Source organism: Harmonia axyridis, chromosome 4 (genome assembly GCF_914767665.1).
Source record: "Harmonia axyridis chromosome 4, icHarAxyr1.1, whole genome shotgun sequence".
Lineage (NCBI taxonomy): Eukaryota > Metazoa > Arthropoda > Insecta > Coleoptera > Coccinellidae > Harmonia > Harmonia axyridis.
In genome coordinates, this window is record NC_059504.1 from 29,218,211 (window position 1) to 29,227,237 (window position 9,027).

Genomic DNA, 9,027 nt, shown 5'->3' on the forward strand with positions numbered 1-9,027 from the left:
TTGTTTATCCTTTAGAATTTTCATGACATCCTTGAGTCTTACATTGTCGAAAGCCTTGGTGAGATCTATAAAGCAGAGGAAAGCGGGTTAGAATAGTTTATATAACTGACAAAATAAAAATTAAGAAAGTCCCATCCTTGAACATATTATTAACAATCTTGTTCGGGGCAAAGGTTTAGTAAGAACATCAGCAACTTGTTCTTGAGAACTTATCTGCTGAACAGCTAACTTTTCTTCCAAAACTTTTTCTCTTATGAAAAAATGTTTTATGTCAATATGCTTCGTTCTGTGATGAAACTCTGGATTTTGCGCTAATCTTACTGCTGCAGAGTTATCTATTTGCAGTACTGGAATGTGATCTAGTTTGATAATAGCTGAGAATAGTCTATTCAACCATATCACTTCTTTTGTGGCTTCATTCGCAGCAACAAGTTCCGCTTCAGTTGTTGAAGTAGCAACAATACTCTGTCTTTGACTAGACCAGGATATTATTCCACCAGCAAAATTAATAACAACTCCTGAAGTGGATCTGCCAGTTTTTTGTGCATCCACCAAAATCAGCATCACTATAGCATTCCAATTCTTTAGCTAGACCTGGTTTATATGCAATTCCAAAATTAATTGTTCCAGAATTATATCTGAAAACCCTTTTCAGTTTCACTACATGATCATTAGTTGGGTTTTCCAGACTTCTCGACAGAAAACCAATTGCATATGCCAAATCTGGTCTAGTACCAACCATGAGGTACATCAATGCACCTACTGCTAGTCTGTAGGGAAAGTTTGTACCTTCAGTAACTTTCCCTGATTTGAAGATCTCCGAATCTGTTTCTATTGGAGTCGAAACAGGTCTACAATTAGAGAAATTAAACCTCTCCAAAATTTTCTTTGCATATGCTTGCTGACTTATTTTTATAACTCCCTCTAGATCAGTTGTGATTTCTAGTTCCAAGAAAAAGTTGGCTGGCTTGTAGGTTATTTTGAATTCCTGCTTCAATTCATCCATAAATTGGTCCAAATCCTTTTTTGATGATGCAGCAACGAGTCCATCATCGACATATAAAGCTAGTAGTATTTTTCGATTGTCTACTGCACGAATATATAAGCAAGAATCTGCGTCATTATTTTTGAAACCCAAACGTTTCAAATATAGATTCAATTGGTTATACCAACAGCGAGGTGCTTGCTTCATGCCATAAAGACTACGTTTCAATTTACATACCCTATAAGATCTATCATTGAAGCCCTCAGGTTGTTTCATGTATATATTTTCTTCTAATTCTCTGTATAAGAAGGCAGTTGAAACATCGAATTGTCTCAAGTGCATTTTCTCACTTGCTGCAATACTGAGAATCGATCTCACAGTAGTTAGTCTTGTTACTGGGCTGAATGTCTGATTGTAGTCTATGCCTTGCCGCTGATTATACCCTTTAATTACCAATCTGGCTTTGAATCGTTCTACACTTCCATCCGGATTCATCTTGATCCTATATATCCATCTACAAGGTAGTGCCTTCCTACCTTTGGGCAATTCAACTAATTCCCAAGTATTATTATCTTTCAATGAATTTAACTCACTACTCATTGCTTCTATCCATTTTTCATGATCATCACTCGCTAATGCTGCTTGATATGTTTCGGGGGTACCAACTGCTTGAAATATTTCTTCAGCATATAAGACGTTATCTCCTAAATATGACGGAGTTTGAATAGAACTTCTGCTCCTGAGATTATATCTTCTTTCTTCATCTTCATTCTCTTCATTTCTTTCGTTAATATCTTCTTCAATATCAGCTTGAAAATCTCTGTCTCGATCTTCTATGGTTTCTTCTGAATTATTCAGGCTGCTTTTTTGTATATATTCTGAAGCACTATTACTTTTTTCTGCGTTATTTTCTTGAATTATTTCTTCAGGAGGACTCTTAACTTGGTTACATATACTCAACTCTTCATCAAAAGTAACATATCTCGAAATAATTACCTTCTGCTCTTTCTTTAACCAAATTCTGTATCGTTCGTCTCCATCATAACCCACTAAATTTCCTTTAACTGCCTTGTTATCCATTTTACCCCTCTTTTGTGCAGGAACAAGAGCATAACAGGTCGAACCTATTATTCTCAAATGTTTTATCCTGGGTTTTTTACCATGCCACAATTCATATGGACTTACACCATCTACTGATGACTTTCCAGTTCTATTGAGAATATAAATTGAAGTGTTAACAAATTCAGCCCAGAGACTAGGATGAAAATCAGCTTCAGGATTCGAGTTTTTCAGCGTCCTGGCCATCTCTATTATTGTCCTATTTTCCCTCTCTGCGCTTCCATTCTGCTGAGGAGAGTATGGTGCAGTGAGTCTTTGAACAATTGTTGTTTCAAAATGACTCTCACTTCTTGGTTATCAAATTCTCCTCCATTGTCACTCAACATTTCTTTAATTGTGTGATTCAAGGTCCTGCAATGTGATAACATCTCTGTTAAGGCAGTTTTTGACTCAGATTTTTCTTTCAGGAAATATCCATACCGATATTGTGTATAAACATCCTTGATGACAAGCAGGTACCTTTTCTTCTGAAAAGATTTGTCGAACGGTCCACAAATGTCTGCTACAATAAGTTCACCTGGTTCATTCACTTTGTTTCTTGTACCAAAAGGCAAACGATGAGCTTTTCCAAATATGCAAGGTTCACAAGTGACTTTTTCATTTTTAACATTTATATTCAATTCCTTCTTGAGTTTTGCTTGTACATGGCGAATATCCTGATGTCCCCATCGTTCGTGATATAACTGTAGAGTAGAATTATCAGAAATTGCTAAATTCACATTATTTTCACTATCAGGCATTTTCTTCACAGGGTTAATTGAGCTTTTGAATAAGCCACCTCCTATGGATCTTTCTCCAGTAACCATTATTTCATCATTTATTTTCAGTGAACAGTGTGTAGCAGTTGATTCAAAAATACTATTTAAGTTCTTATCTTGCGCTGCAAGAACTGAAAATAAATTTCTGGAAATATTTGGCACATACCATACGTCACGTAAAGTAATTGCTTTCGTCGAACCAACATTTGAGTTAGCTTTTATACTGTCTTTTCCTAAAGCTTTGAGAACTTCTTTACCAGCTGCTCTTATTTGTTGAACTGATTCAAATTCTTCGTACTCCATGAAATATTCCAGTGAATTAGCTACATGTCTAGTGGCACCATTGTCTATCCACCAAGTATTACCGTCTTCTTCAGCAATATTTGCCTCATCAGATGTGAACATGCTTACATTTACTGAAGTGTGACCTTCTGTGGAGGTAGTGTTGGAATGCTTATTTTTCGGTGGTTTACCATCGGCAATCCATTTTCTGCATACATTAACCCAATGGCCTTTCTTCTTACATAGTTGCAGAAACTATTCTTCATGAATTCTTTCCTACCTTGTGCAGTTTGTTTTTCTTGGCTTTTCTTGTTTGCGTTGAAAACTAGAGCTTCTTGTAAATTTTCTTTTGTTTCCTGATTTTCAGATTTTGTGAAATTACGTTCATACATACATAGCTGAACAGACAATTCATCTATCGTTTTGTCTTGGTCTTTTGTTAAGAGCATCCAGCTTGAACGAAAAGTTTCATATGAACTCGGAAGAATATAAAGAATTTTACAGATAATCATAAGGTCAGGAAGAACATTTTCTCCTTTGGTTCTCAAACCATTATTAAGGTCATTGAATATGCGTTTCAACTTGGCAATATGTGTGGAAACATCTTCACTATTGGTCCACTTGAATGAGAAGAATTTCGTACATAAATGAAATAGTTGATCTTGAGACGTAGCCTCAAATTGCTGATTCAGGGACACCCATGCTTCACAAGCACTCTCTTTGTTCATAATTTTCTGATATACCACATCACTCACAGCACTTGTTATCATCGATTTTGCATAACTGTTTGCTTTTCTATACAAATCTGCTTTTTCTTTGTATATCTTCAGTTCTTCCGATTCAGCGTCAAATCCTGGATGAACTGGTTTTACTAATTTTCCATCTATAACTTCTAGAGCTCCTTCATGATAGTCCAGTAAGTCTCTTATTTTATGTTTCCATATACGCCAATCAGTTTCCCCATTCAAATGTTTGATGTGGCGAATAAGATCCATTTCTTACACTTTTAATTCACTCACCATCTACAGAAAACACCCCAGAAGCGTTCTGGTACCCATAACCTATTATAAACTATGTAATTCTGTAGGATTTATTCAATTAAAAGTATCTAGGTTCTGACAGAAAAGATTCTTATTACATTAATTAATTTGACAGTTGATTAGTTTTTGTTCCAAAGATTACTCTATGTGATAAACTATATCTAACATTTGAGAACATCTTCAACAAAAAAACCGTTTGGAACCATTTGCATAAGGTTGGTCTCAAGAAGAAGCTACATGGGTACCACACGGACCGAATTTCCATCTGCGAATCGCTGCTGAAACGAAACAAAATATTTTGGAAACGGTTGGTGGCTGGTGATGAAACGTGGATGACTTCCGACAACGTCAAGCGAAAACGGTCCTAGTAAAAAAGCGGTGAGCTGTCGGAAACGGTCAGGAAGGTTTTGCTGTGTATTTGGTGGGATTGGCAGGGAATTATCTCCATAAGCTGCTCCCCTAAGGCACAAATATTGACTCGGAATTTTACTGTCATTATTTGGACCTTCTGAAGTAATCAATCGCCCAGAAGCAACCAATAGGAGAGTAATTGTGTTCCATGGGGACAACGTAAAGACACACACATCGATAGTGACTCGCCAGAGGTTCTTATGCATCCACCTGGCCCTGGCTCCAAGTGATTACTACTCTTGTTGTCCATGGCAAACAATTTTGCTGGTGAAAAATTCGTTTCAACAAAAGCTCGTGAAATTCGAATGTCTCAATTTTTAGCCAATAGCGACTAGGGCTTCTATGAGGGAGGCATACACAAACCTTCAAAATAGCAACAAGTTATAGAACAAAACGACGCATATTCGACCGGAATCGGATCACTAACTGTGGTAATTGAAATCTTAATTTTTATGCAATAATAATGATTTTTTTCTATACCTCATACTTTTCTGTGCCCGAGTTTTCTCATGAAATAAATCTACATATATTCATGAAATTGTTTGAACTTGTGTTTTGTACTACAAAAATTTTGGAAACTGAATTTGATATGATATACTAAAATACATCTTTCTATAAAAAAACACGTGTCTCGATAGGCACTAACAAAAAAATCAGCTATTTTGCTAATCGATATGAGCCGTGACTTTCTATGGCCCCCCCTCAGACATCGCCTGGATCCGCCCCTGTATTAATAGTTGTTTGTAACTTGGATCACATCCTGCCTCTTGGAAAATAGCAGTCGTTTGTCCACTCCTTAAAGTATCCCAACCAAAATCTACAGATGAACTCCGACCAATAAGTATCCTGCCATTTCTATCAAAAATATTAGAGAAATGGGTTTATCAACAGCTTTATGATTTCTGCTCGTTGAATGATATTTTACCAGTGCATCAGTCCGGATTCAGAGCAAATCACAGCGTTGGTACAGCACTCACCCATATACTCGACGACATCTTGCGTGACTGGGACAATGGAATGGTTACTGCACAGGTTCTTTTAGACTTTACTAAAGCCTTCGACTCCACCCAATCATGAGGTGCTTCTTGCCAAGCTGGGGTATTATCAACTTTCCGGAATTGTTTTGAATTTTTTCGAAACATTTCTGTGTAATAGAAGTCAATATGTGAGGGTGGAGGGAGGTAGATAATCGTGTGTTCATATTACAAAGGAAGTACCACAGGGTTCGATTTTGGGTCCACTCATGTTTCTGATCTACACTGCTGATTTGTGTGAGACTGTTAAATTTTGCCGGTTTCATGCTTTTGCTGATGATATTCAGATTTACATTGGTTTCAAACCAGATCAGGCTGCAGTGATATGTTCTCAGATAACTGAAGATCTAAGTTCCTTGGCATTGAAGGCGAGGGATCATAATCTACACTTGAATCCTAATAAGTCTTATCTTTTGATAATTGGAAGCACTAACTCTATCTCCAAACTTGGTGCGTTTTCTGTCAGGGTTCTCAACAAGATTTTAAAGCCATTGAAATTGTTGTTGTATTGATTCTCAATTGAAATTCTCAGATCATGTCTCTGCTTACATCAAGAGAGCCCATTTATCCCTCAGACTTATTTATAGTAGTCGAAATTTTCTTCATGAACGTATGATAATGATGTTCTGTGATCAACTCGTCTTATCATATTTTAATTTCTGTGATGTTGTTTATGGTCCCTTCCTTGATGCGTTCGACTCAGGGCGTATACAGACTGTTCAGAATCGTTGTTGTCGGTTGGTGCTTAATTTGAGGAGGACTGTTCCAACCTCTGGCTACATAAATTCTATGGGTTGGATCAACTTAAGGAATCGCCGTAGACTTCATCTATCATGTTTCATTCATAAAATCATTCAGCTGAGACAACCCCCATATCTGCATCAAAAAATCATATAGACGAAATGTGCACAGTGTCAATGTCCGCAGTTCGCCAGGTATCAGTATCCCACGCCACATAACATCAAAATTTAAGAGTTCCTTCTCATATCAGGCCCCTTTTATTTACAATGATATGGATCATGATATGAAAGCAACATCATTGAATGTTCTTAAGTCAAAAATTAAAAAATCACTTTTGTTCAGCCAGGGTTCTACTACTTCAGAAATGCCAGTATATAATTGTTTAATTTTCTTTTCTTCTTGTTAATCATAAATGTTGAGTTTTTGTTTAGGATCAAGGGATATATTGTAATATTGTGGGTTAAAGTGTAAGAGTAGCGTAAGCTAAACTTACACGATTATTATTATTGCGATAATAAAGACGATTATTATTATTATTATTTCATTGAAAAAATTAAGGAGGAAAACTGGAAAAATCTGTATGCAGAAGAGATGCAGAAAAGCAATACAATATTTTGCACAACAGATTTTATGAAATATTCAATGCTTTTTTTTCCTGAAGTAAAAACCAAAATCACGGAACACAAAAACTACACCGTAACAGGAAAAATAAAGGACCTAAAAAACAAACTAGATGCAGGAGTACAGACAGCTGTAGAGAGGTTTTCAAAAATGAAAGGATTTTGACCATAACAGGAGCTTCCATACTAGCATGTGTTAATTACGTTCATCAAAATCAGAACAAATTCCCTAAGAACGCCTCCTTTCATGAATACAATACAAGAGACAAAAATTACTACTCCATTCCATCATCAAGAACTAAGAAAACCCAACAAGGCCCCAATCACATTTATCTGAAATTGTACAACAGACTACCAGAAGAATATAAGAAACTGAATTCGGCTGCTTTCAGTAGGAGAGTGAAATGTCACCTCCTAGAAAAAACGATCTATAAGTTGAGCGAGTTTTTGGACGGATGATATATGTTTTTTTTTAAGTACCTTTGTTTTACTTGATATTGTTTATGTCCCATATACATAATAATTGTTCTTTCTCAGTCTTCGAGTGTTTTTATATGAGTATTTATGTGTTTTTATTTACATATTGTAATTTTATATAGAAGTATGACTAATAAGCCCTTGACAAGCCATGAAATTTTTTGATGGCAAATTATTTGTACATGTATTCTCTGTATATATTACTTTATCATGCCCGAATAAATTATTATTATTATTTATGAGGCACTGGAATTCTCGTTTTTTATAGTAATAATATTTATTGCAATCAAAAAAATTGTAATTACATGGCTCGTCAATAAGAACGTCAATACAAGTATATAACAAACAAATCTAGAATTTACCAAAGTAAACTAACACTTTACAATTTAAAAGGATTTTACAATTATATTATATATCCCAGTCAAAAAATTCACTAATATAATAGATCGTTTTCTCCAATAAGAGGTTCCTAATTTTTTGAGTAAAACTACCATGAGGTACGTTCTTCAGATTGTCCGGAATGTTATTGTAAAATCTTAAACACCAGAAATTAACTGCGACTTGCGTTGTTTTCAGTCGATGATATTCTACTTCCAAATCATTTTTTTTTCGTGTGTTGTATGGATGATAACCGCCATTTCTCAAGAATTTTTCCCTATTGCAATGGGCGTATTTCAGACACTCTAATATATATACAGACGTAACGGTAAGTATTTTTTCTTTCTTCGTTCTGTTATTCTTGATATGCCACATAAAATTCGAAGAGCTTCCTTCTGTTTCAGAAGAATTCTACTCAGTCCAGGACTATGTCCCCATAATATAATATATAATGAGGTACCTCATTAATTGTTGGGGAAATGCATCAAATACATTATTAACAAGGCTACAAGTGTTCCAAAATAGAACTATAAAGATATTATTGAACTATGGCATGTTAACACCTACATCAATATTATATAAGGACACTAAACTTTTGGACATTCATAACCTAAAGAAATTGGAACAAGTTAAACTGATTCATGGCATGACGAACAATTATATAAAGTCAAATTCAACAATGATCCGCGGTTGAGAGGTCACACTTTCAAATTGAAAAAGGAGAAGTTTGCCACAAGACAGAGACAATATTTTTTGTTCAACCGTATATTCGAGACATGGAATGGCTTGCCTGGTGATGTAGTGAATTCTGACTCAGTGAATATTTTTAAAAACAAAATAGACAGTTGCTTATTTGGTTGATTTGTTTCTATGCATATATTAATTGTTTTTTTTTTTTCTGCATGCATTCAGTCAGCTTATTGATTTCTTTAGTTTTTAGGCTTACATAGGACTTAGTCCTCAGCCTTCATTTATATGTAATAATAATAATAATAAAAATTATAGATTTACACTAGTACAGGATGTGCATAGTCATAACACCCGAGATAGAGGAACCATCAGAAATGAACTCAGGTTTACAAGGAAAGCCCAGGACTCCCCAATTTACCGAGCAATAGAAGCATTTAACCAAATACCACCAGAAATAAAGTATATAAGAACTAAAAAAAACTTTAATATTAA